The sequence below is a fragment of the Trachymyrmex cornetzi genome, unplaced genomic scaffold (assembly GCF_001594075.2).
Source record: "Trachymyrmex cornetzi isolate Tcor2-1 unplaced genomic scaffold, Tcor1.1 scaffold25, whole genome shotgun sequence".
NCBI classification, from domain to species: domain Eukaryota; kingdom Metazoa; phylum Arthropoda; class Insecta; order Hymenoptera; family Formicidae; genus Trachymyrmex; species Trachymyrmex cornetzi.
Window position 1 is genome coordinate 1,161,985 of NW_017297166.1, and position 12,315 is coordinate 1,174,299.

The following is a 12,315-nucleotide window of genomic DNA, read 5'->3' on the forward strand; positions in this document are numbered from 1 at the left end:
CGAACCGGAGGACGCGCCGCCGGCAAAGGGATGCAATTTTGACGAAGATCCTCGATGGACTGAAGGCGCGTGTACCGAGCCGGAGCACGCGGAGGACTCCTTTCCCCCGGTGTAGTCCAGCCGGGTACCACGATCCTCCCGGCGAGAAGGGGCCGCGCCGCTGGCAGAAATCGGGGAACCAAGAGAGAACCACCGCCGCACCGGCCCGTCCGGAGGACTGTTAATGCATGCTCGCTGCCTCCACTAACAACCAGCCTCGCTTCGTGCCGCTCGCGCGCTCCTCCATCGACGGCCTCGAACCAACACCGCTGACTTCTGTCTTCGGACCAGGTCCGAGAATCTGACCCAACAGTGACCAGACGTCCTAGTTTCCGTCGAGCCTCTTCAAGACACGCACGCGGCCATCCTAATCGCACTTGATCTCGTTCGGGGTTTGCTCGGTTTTTCATTTCTACGGTCCATTTCTTTTCGTCGAACTTTATCTCGAACTTCCTCTTCTATTTTTGTATCCGGTATTAGTTCCGGTTTAATTCTCCTTTGTTTTCGAATGTGACAGCATAAATTTATGCATTGGAAAAATAAAAAAAAAAACGTTATCATAGATATAATTTTATTGCGAAGTAATATATTAAGTTTGTTTGCGTTGTTTGCACTCAGCATCTTCGCACTCTTTCTTTCTCTCTCTTTTTAACATCTGAATATATATTTATCTCGTTTTAAGTGGAAAAATTTTTGGGGGTTTCAAGCAGCGCGAATAGACTTGTGATTTATAATTATGAATTTTTTTACGGAACTCCGTTCGAGGTGTGAATATCTACAACGCCTTATTTTGAAAAGCGATCGAAAGAATTAAGGTATTAATAATATTTGGCTTAAAAAGAACTAGAAAAGGATTTTCTATTGTGCGAGTAAGAAAAGCGTACATTTCTAAGATATACTATGCCGCTTCATCTTTTAAACTTATTTTACGAAACGCGTTATGGTTTATGATTATGGTGTCTTGCTGCCAACGTTAAATCAAGTTACGGGACTGATCTATAGTCGTAAAAGAATTTCAACAATTCTGTTCCCTCTGCTTGCATTTCAGTCTGGGAAGACCAGTAGAACCAGCGAGTCGCGAAATATTATGCGATTCTGACACGCATAATAGGCGAATTGCTTAACCGGTTATTGACTTCCTCTGCTTGGATGAATTCTAGGTCAATATTTACCTCATCGATGTTGAACATTATATTGAGAAGAGGGGGAATTTTTATTTAAATAGTTTAAATATTTAAAAAAACAACCTTTAACAAAAAATCCTTCAATTGTACAAGTATTTTGTTTTTTTATTCATCGAATAATCGAATTTAAATTTCATTGCAACCGTAGTGTTAATAAATAATGGAATAAATTATTTGAGAGATAGATGTCCAGTTACTTGGATTAAGCTTATCTTGAAAAGAAGAGGGGAAAGCCAAAAGCTTTTCAAAAAGAGCGAATAAAAATCAAGATTATAGAGTTTCTTTTTTCTCAAATAGAAATTTGCGCCGTAATAACATGATAAAATTTCATTTCTGTTGTCTACGTTTTTGTAATTGGAGTCTCATTTTGTGAAAATTGACTCTTTGTATTGTGACAGGTCGCTCTTCTCGAGATGTGATATATCGCTACATGGAATGGTGGATTAAGTGCTTATCGGCGTCATGTGCTACCGTAAAAAGTGAGAATGACAGCCCGGCGCTGAACATTCGCACAGACTTTACTGTACTTGTCATTGACTGAGTGACTGATAGAGCACGATGCTCGCGCGGTGTCACGCGTTCTCGAAACGCGCGTAATAGTAGCAACAGTCCACTCGGGAACGAAGAAATTGCCCTTCCGTTATTTTTCGCATGCCTGCCCCGTCGTTTAACTCGGAAGCGGACGGCTGTTTTTTTATTTTATCACCAAAATAAATCGTTTATCCTCGTTGCATACTGATATACATTGTTGTACTATTTACACATCAAAAGGATTCCCTGTATACTAATCGTCGAATAATCTAAACCAGTTTTTCAAGGCAATATACCTTTTGCTTATTTAATTTGCATTTTTATGGAACAATGTATATTATCAAATTATTATTAAGTACATGTTGTAAAATTGTTTACATAATTAACGTACATTATAATAATATATAAATTATTGCAATACATATATGTATAGACAACCTTATTCCTACAATATTTATTCTTAATTTTTAGAAAAACAATAAAAAGTCTTCTTTCAATGATTTTTATTTTTTTTCTTATTTTTTGTATATACACTGAGAAAAAAATGCTGTTGATTCAATTAAAGTCTATATTACGGGCTGTTACTAACATAAGTGATTAATTCATGTATATTTTTTATTGACATAAAAAGGCATAAATTATTATTTCAATAATCAAACCTTTATGTCAATAAAAATATACATGAATTAATTATTTATGTTAGTGACAGCCCGTAATATAGACTTTAATTGAATCAACAGCATTATTTTTCTCAGTGTACGAACAAAGAAAATATAAGAGAGGGGAAACACATACCTATATACGGATATATTTTATATGTAATACGGATGTCGAGGCGTTGAGTAGCTTACTTCTCAGTGCGATTGACTCACGGATCTGTAGATCCGGGTTCAATCTCACATACGCGATTTTTCGCATTTAAGAAACCGAAAATGGACTCCTGGTGATTAAGGGGGCTCCACACAATGAAAAGAATAAGAAACAGGAATAAGAATTTCAATTCTTATCAGAAACGGAGTACGTATATTGTAGAATACAGTTTCTGGTAAGTTGAAATTTGTGTTCCTGTTACATTGTTTCTTATTCTTTTTATCGTGTACAGCCCCCTTAATCACCAGGAGTTTCATTTTCGCCTTGATTGAATCCAGATCTACAGGCCGGAATCAGACTATGCATTGAAGATTGAGATTGAAGATTAAAGATTGAAATTCCACCAATGAGGACAAAGAAATTCTTTTGTTCTGATTGGTCAAACTTCAATCTTTCAATCTTCAATCTCAATTTCATTCTTCAATGCGTAGTTTGATTCCGGTCTAAGAGATCTTTGATCACCAGCGCCGTTCGAATCCCGGCGTTAAACTGTAGACCCGATATGACTAATAGACAACCTTCTTATTCCTTTTAAACAATCTTTATTCTTAATTTCTAGGAAAACAATAAAATACATACGTATGTATTTTCTTCCAATAATTGTTTTATTCTTTTTCTTATTATTTTTTGTATATACGAACAAAGAACATATAAGAGATGGGAAACACATCACCATGCTTGGTTACGGGCAAAAGGACTGAGAAGAAAAACAGAAGTCGCACGTAGTAATGATTCTTTTACACGAAGATGTTTTCCGTCTATTACAAATGTAACGAATGAATCGGATTTGTCGGGAACGAAACTTTTACCGACTCTGTATTTGTTATCCATATCATCATGCATACCGATGTTTATTATATTTTGGTATGATTCCAACGTATAGGTTGTTCTATTATATTCTATAACTAACTGTATAAATTATAATATATATAATTAAATTAAAAATATAACTTTTTGGCAGTTCTTTAAAATAATAATAATTCATTGCATAAAGATATGATTTAACATGACAAATAAGTGCAAAGAGTATGAATGAAAATAATTCATTTAGCGTACGTTTTAACTTTGATATAAATCCTTTATCTAATATAAAATTTTTAATCGTAATTTATTTAACCGAAATGATCTACCTCATTTCTTCTTATACAAACAATCCTGTTTTTACACTCCAATTAAAATCACTATTATTATTGTATATTTTTCATTGTTTTCCAATTTATTGGCATTTGAAAATAAATTATGGATATAGATTTACTCACAACTTCTCTGAAAAAAATAAATAGAAACCAACTATAAACATTAAATGAACTACACGCGTTAAACAGTTTATTATAATTAATATAATAAAACATATTTTAATTAGTATACCGTTTTTATTACGGGCTTTCGATGAAATTTTATATTTAAAAGTTCGTAAACGACAGTAATTAAAAATGAAAGACAATATACCTAAAAAGGAAGAAAATATTCATTTTACAATAATTCACATTTCATCGTCGCTGGAGTATAAAAACATTCCAGATAACTTCCCGAGTTAACACGCATATAAACCCGACGTTGAACGACATCCACGGTTTCAAATTAATTTTTACGCGACAGAGTAATAATCGAGAAAAAGGTTGTGATGCAGCCGTCGTTATATATACATCCCCAATGTCTTCGTCCTCTTCATTCGTTGTCATCCGCGATTCGTCGGCGTTCGTTATGGTCCGCGACGTTAGGAAGGCGCGTTGCACGCGCTGTTACATCAGCGCCGACGTAACACAGCCGGCGAGGCGCTAACAATTACGTCGTTAATCATGAACTTGCACGAGAGCGCGAGCGAAAGGCTCCGCGTCGATCGGAAGTCCGACGTGGCGAGACGAGCGAATTCTGCGAGCGCCTCGCGGAAAAGAACGCGAGGAACGTCGCAAAAACTGACTCGCGCGCGCCGACTGCATCCGCGCGCTTTTTCTCGCGGTCTCGAAGTCACGGTGAGATTCACTCGCCGCCGCCGCCGCCGCCGCGAATTCGACAAGAGCGAAGCACCGCGCGTTGACCGCGATGTATCCCGCCATGCTTCCTAACGACCGAAACCGCGAAACGCAAGACAACTCCGCGGTCCGTTAACTTAAATGAAGCTTTTTTCATATAATAAGTTCCTTTAATATATTTTTATTATACATAAATCCGACGTTATTATTAATAATTAAGTAATTACACCGAGTTACAGCTATCGCGTCACGCACTCGTTAACAAGATTAAAAGGCTGCCTCGAAACCAAAAACGCGGCAGTACAATTATTGCTTACAAAAGCTAAAATTATATTTCGTTACGTTTACCGCATCGATTCGAAATGGTCCTCTAATTTTATTTAAAAAAATGTGTTTGTACAACAGCAACGAAGTTCTTAACTTCGTTGTAATCCCTCGTTAATTAATTATCTGTGTAAGCAATTAATTACTTATTTATTTGGATAAACAAATAATTCTTTTGCTTCGTACGCGTTGCAGCGGAGCATTTAATTTATTCATATCGCTATGTCATCTCCATCGATGTCGAGTCCCGTACGTGCCTATCAACTATTAGATTAATCAGTGTAAAAGCGTATAGCGGTTGTACGTTCGAACGACGGTCGTTTTCGATACCGCAATTTGCAGCGTAAATAAATACGTTTATTGATCAGTCCACTTTCTGCGTTTTGTACACTGCGCGTTCATTCGCGTACGTAAACAATTCATTTTCTTCCTCGTAGCGCGATCGAAAAATAACGGACGAATAACGGATATTAATGATAAACTCTCCGAAACGAATTTTCGCCATTTCAAGTTTCGTGTATCTCTACTGGAAATCTCCTTCGATTCACCTATTTCTCACAAGGTTGCGATAATTTCGTGGTGAGTTGAATTCAATTTTCACGTTCATGAATTATTATTATGATGCTCCCTTTCGATCGTTAAAATAAGCGAGCTATCTTATTTTAGATAAGCTTGAGACCGTGCAATTTCAGAGAATACCTCCACGGCTACACATCAAGCTTCCATTATACAATTGTAAACTCGCGCTAAGATCAGTCTGAGAGATTACAGCGCTATCGTAATTTAAAATTTATATAGGACGTTAGAAAAAAACTCCGCTGTAATTAAAAATGTAAATTCGATGGTATCGGTACGTTCAGTAATTTAATAAATATTTACGAAATTATAATGTCATACTTGATATTAATATTCAATATTATTTAAAAATGAATTAATTCGCAGAATTAAAAAAGCTTAAGATAAATTATTGGATTTAAAATCAAAATGATCACTCACGAGCTAACTCGTGCACTCACATATAACATCGTCCATATCAGGCAGGTGTTCCACGTTTTAAAATATCCGCGGGCGACCATGTATAAATTTTAAAAATTTATAATGGTTTATATTCTCTGGTTTTCCAATAAATGACTAAAAAGTTACATACATATTATATATTTTCTCTTTTTATATTATCTTTCATTAGAAATTTGAATCTTTTCTCCAAATAAATATATATTACGTTACTTTACTAAATTCCAATCATGATTTAATTTCTTAATTGTATAATACGTATATAAAAAAAAAACCGTGAAATATACAGATATCTCTTGATAATCGCAAACGAGATAATTCAAGACGTAAAGAAGGTTCGAATAGAAATAAGATTTAAAAATAAATAATAAAATAAGCTAATTTCTTTCTATAAATCACATAATAAAGAGATACCGTCCATCTGCTGCGGTGCGAATTGCTATATCGTTTCGTCTCATCTCTCTTCTCCTTCATTAGGCCGTTGGAGCGAGGTAACGAAAGCGGGGTATGACCGCGTGGCGGCGGTTAGCCAGCGTGTCATTAATTATCCCGATAGCTTCGGCGCTGAGCGCGTTATTATCAATTAAGGCAGCCCTCGGACGCGGCAATTTCCTTCTCGCCGCCTGTTACAGTGGCGATCGCGATACCAGCCGCGGCTATTTTGCTCGCCACGCTCGGCCGTTCGCGAAAAGAAATTAGACAGGATGAAGGGCGATCGCCCGATAATCGCGTTCGCACGCGAGCGGATTAAGCCCGTAGGGACGTTATCGAGGTATCGACGGACGCGGTGTGTATCCGGAAATTTTATTTACGAACACTTGGACGTTCGCCGCGTTCATTCTCTCTCTCTATTATTTCCGAAAATCACGCGGGAAAGTAAACTTTAAGCCGATAATACGATAACTTACTACGATTAGAGAGAGGTGTTGGTGCTTGGGTGATTATAATTGTACGATGAAATAAAGTACATACTGTATTCAAACAGTAATTACTTGATTCAAGTATTTTAACAAATTTATATAGCCGCAAATTTATCAAAAATTCATCACAAGTATCAAAAATTTATTCAGAATATATTTTGGTTAATGTTGTAGTAAAAAAATTTAATGTTTAATACTTCAATTAATAAGATTATTAACCTTTAAGTAGATAGGTAGGATGTTTATAACACTCCAAACAAATTTTATCTTTATAAGAGTTATATTTTTTAATGGCATTTATGTATAGAATTAAATTTATACTATTTATACTTTTGTGAGAGAGAAAGAGAGAGAAAAGTACAACGAACTTTAAGACTTCCGGGTAATACTTTTTAATTTTTCTTTTCCAGAATAAGATTTTTAACTAGAAACTGTAGAGTTAGATGCTGTTTTCACCTACTTACTTAAATTAAAATAGATTCGATTTGCTTATTTAACTTATTATATAAAATTGCTTTTCCAATAAAATTTTATAATATTGTTTAAAAAAATTATTTTGAGTACGTGACAATAAGTTTTTCTAAAATAAGTATATTTTAAGATTATATTACATTATCATGAAAATATTCTTTGCTAAAGATAACCATTACTTAAAAGAAAAGAATAAATTGAATTTTTTGTGTATAGTTAAGAGTTTTAAAATTATTATTGCTATAATGTTAGTAATAGTAATTGTATTTACAGTTTTAAAAAATATAATTGATACCGAAAAAATAACTATAAATCATAGTTGCAATCGATCTTTTTTTTACGATGTATAGGTAATAATTTTTACAAATTTTAATGAAAATTATAAATAGGAAAGACACAGAAGATTCTGTCTCGAAATAAATTTGTGGAATGTTTATTCGATCTTGGACAATACTTGAAAGCCCATGTAATCCTAATTGTTAATGCAGTTACAGATGCTTTGTATGGGAAGATAAAGGCATTCTTCTTAAAATAGTATTCTCGCTTCGTACGCTACTTTTTTCCTCAGCTACCAACATTTTCTCAATTTGTTAAATTAATGTAATAACGAAAAAATACAATGCCTTCGATTCGTTTATTTTTAACGTTAAATAAGAGCGGGGCGGTCGGTTACAACCACCGTTCGTCGAAGACACCCAGTACACGTGCACGTGTAATTGTGGACGTGCGATATAATTTTCTCTAAAGGAAATTTGCATCCTAGACTGCACAATTGCACACGAGTGCGTGCAAAATTACGAAGCAAGGCGGGTTGTAAGCATTGCGCAATAATGATGCTGAATAAATGAGCGTAAGAAAAACATAGTAGCATGCTAATTATCCATCGGTTATATTATACACGGTACGTGGCAGAGGAAAGGTCTCGCTCATTTTTTAAATTTTCTTTCACGCCGCACGTCATCGCGCGACTTGACAATTATATACATATATGATCTGTTTTCTGTTCCTGCGCTAGACTGTTCCTACAACTCTCTTTCTCGCTTTAAACAAATATCAAACGTATATCTATCTCACTTTAAGTTCCAAAAGTGTACACTAGTTCAGTCACAGAAAACAGACCTCTTCTAGCGTTCATTGTTAATTGAGATGTAGCATGTAGACGATCTAACGTTAATAATGGTCCACTCCTGCGTGTAACACATGTTAATGTGCAGGTTTTCGCTAATTCCACGATGCTACCGCGGAAATCCCCGTATAGATTCAATTATTAATATGAATGCGTTAATCCTAAAACCCTCCAATTAACGTTAACGTCTATGCCGATAATCGCTACAGCTTGGGCAATAGCAAAATTATGCGATGGTAATCATGTTCGAGATTAATCGTCCGAAATTCATATCCGCTTTACGTCCGCGAGACACGACTTCGGTTGCCGGAGAGATATCATTTATTTTCATTTGATATATTCCTGTCCATGGATCAAAAAATATAGAAGATCTTTACAAGACCTTTGTAAACTGCACGGAAATTTTAACTTGCTAAATTTTTTTATTTAGACAAAATTTTCTAAAGGTAACTGAAATTGAAAATCCGGAAAAATTATGATTGCTCTCTAAATTCTTTTGGAGTGGAATCTCACTTAAAAAAGTGAAAAATGAACCAATCTTGAAAAAAATTTCAGAATGAGATTCACTCTAAAAATTTTAGAAAGTATTTACCGCATGGTTAAAAAAAATATGTAGAAGATCACTGACTGAAAATAAAATTAATATAGACAAGTTTGAGAAGTATATAAAAAATGTTATTATGTATCTCTTTATGTCCTCGTAATTTGCTTTATTTTAGAGATAAATTTTAAGAGATATTCGCATTTACTCCTGTTATTTGCTTCTAATTTTAGTTTTTTTTTTCATCGCACAGAAAAATTAAAATATTTTAATTCACTATCTTTCCTCTTTCTTTTTTCTCTCTTTTTCTCTCTCATACATTATCCGCTTTTTTTTATCTTATTATTTCCGATTAATAATAATTAAATGATAAACTAATACTCATAATAACGCAATAATAATATTGTAATAAGTCTAACAGTATTAAAACAATTGCAAATGCGATTTATAGAATTAATAATAATAATAATAATTTATAGAGTTAATAATGATCGTTTTAACTACTCGCTGTTATCCATTTCCTGTTATATACAACGCGTAATAATATTATCATGATTACTGCATAGAGGTAGAGTTGATGAAAATTTATTCGTAGTTTGTAGTACCACTATGGCTTAAATATGCAACATATGATTTACAGAACTGCTATAATACGGGATTCTTCGTGAATTCCATGCGTTGCGCTTCGTCTCTGGTATCTGATGGAAATGTTCCGGCTATCACTATTATATCATTACTGAACGGGATCGTTCAGCCATCAAAGGGCGATGATAAAAGTCGACATTTCACGCTTTGTCGAGTCACCGCTTGATTTCCGGTGGTTGCGACAGAGCTCTTTCTTGAAAGCATTTCCGACCAAAGGATGAAATCCTGCTGGCAGTAGGATCGGTATAAAGTATAAACCACGTTTCGAAATATACTTTTCTTGTGAGAATATATCGTAACAGTCAATCGTATCAGCAATACCGCATCGTTTTTTTTTTCTTATTCTTCGAGACGTCATATAAATAATCTAAAAATCTTTCATATAAATAAATAATGTAAATCGTAATATACCACTACTGAACACCAAGGATATATAATATTAAATTTTCAGAAGCCATGCGCACAATTTGAAATATGTGTTTTTTTCGTCCCTTATCCAGACAACTTATTTCTTAAGCGCGCACGTGGGAACATATATTATTTCTGACCAGAAAGCTCTCGTTATCTAAAAGCATTATATGTATATAGATATATCTGTCCTCTTCTACAAAATTTAGATATCGCATCTTGATTTACGGAACCACACATTTTTATTCTAGATCGTAATTTCATTTATATTTTAGATGTAGCGTAGTTCATAACCTTTCAAGTATAATAAATAAAGCTGATTTTCTCATTGAAAAATTAATTTTTCGCACAACTGTGATAATTCAGGGAGAATTGGCTTTCCGTACTACAAAATGTAATCCAGATAGCACAGAGAGTTAAAAAAGAATTCAGTCGTATGTTATTTATTCTGAACTCATTTTCAGATGTAACAAGAATTCTTTTCAGAATTTTTCAGAAAAAGAATTTTTTTGTATCCGAAAATGTATTCAAAATTGATGACATATTACTGAATTCTTTTTGAACTCTGTGCTATCTGGGTTACTGCATGGAAAGAACGATTTTGCTAAAGCATAGATTTGAAAATAATTTTGTTTGAAGCGCAAAATAATTATACACAGTAAAAAAATTTGTGTTAAATTTAACACATTTCATGTGCCTCAAACGGTCCACTCAAATTTTTGTGTTAATTTAACATAAGATGAATATGTTAGAAAATAACACAAATATTATGTAAAAATTAACACAAGAAGCGTAATACTTTGACACAATTTAAAAACAAATTTTATGTTCAATTGGCACATTCATCAGTTAAATTTAACTGAAATTAGATGTTATTTTTATATTTTTAGTTTAGACGATACCTCTGTAATATTTAATTTAACATATGCAATACTTGTATATCTTTAACAGATATTTACTTAAAAATATTTAGTTAAAAAGAGAAAATAACGCAAAATATCTGTAACTTTTTACATACAAAATGTATAACTAGTTATACAGAACATATTTCTTCAATAAAATAAAAATTTATAATATATCAAGTCAATATACATATTTTATTTATTTATTCTTAGAATTTTTGTTTTAAAACTATATTATTTTTGTTATTTGCGTGTGTTTACTTACTTGTAAATTGTGTTATTTTAACTGAGAAATATTAAATTTTTTTTTAATTTAACACAAAGAGTATTCAAATAATACAATCATATTATATTAAATTAAAACTCGGATATGTTAAAAATTCAACATAAAATTTTAACAAGAATTTGAGTGGACCGTTTCTAACACAAATACAAAATGTTTTTTACTGTGTATTTTAAACTGAATTGCTGGAATATTAAAACTTTTTGCAGCATTGCCATCAACGCTTAGCTTTCTATATACCTCTATTTTGATCGAGAGTAATCACTTAATGTAATCGTGGGACAGAGTCCTTCATTATAAAATTCATATGAAATTCCGATGTACAATCCGATAATTACATACACAACTACGAAAAATAATTGTGTAATATTAGATAAAATCGTTTATTTCACCACGTGATATAGTGAAGAAAATTATTTATCATCAGATGAAATTGTATGAAATCAAATAAAATCATATAATCAGTAGGACACTATTTAAACTAGTGGTTACCTCCTCGATTTTGATGATCTAACAAAATTATTTTCCAATCTGTATGGAGCTAAATTTGTAAACACTTTAGCAAAACTGTATGCCCAATCTTTATATCTTATAAAATCTATTTCGTACGCACAGCCGAAGTATCGATCGAGGTATCTTCAATCGCTACTCGAATACCGGAATTAAAATCGAGCTTCCTATACACGAGGGATCTGTTTCTTTTTTTCCAAGCGCGGAATTACACGTATATATATTCCACAATATCGGGGAAGGGGAGAAGCCGCACAAAAAGTCACAGGACGATACCCCGTCTAATCGCCGCATGTGGAAAAACTCAATTTTCTAGCTGAGCGCGTCGCGCTCGCGCGGATCAGATCTGATCCCGTCGTGCCCGTCGCGTCGCCCCAGAAGGACGCGCTGAGGAATCGCGCGAACATTTACCGGGGGAAAAAGCATATTTCTTCAATTCTCCTCGCAGGCGCTTCGCCGTTCACGCCTCGGGGCGTTTTGGCATACGGCATTGGAAATCCGCGTGGCGGATACGCGCAACGGTCCGCACACATATTTAATTCATTTCCGTTTTTTCTCTAGGGACCGACCTACG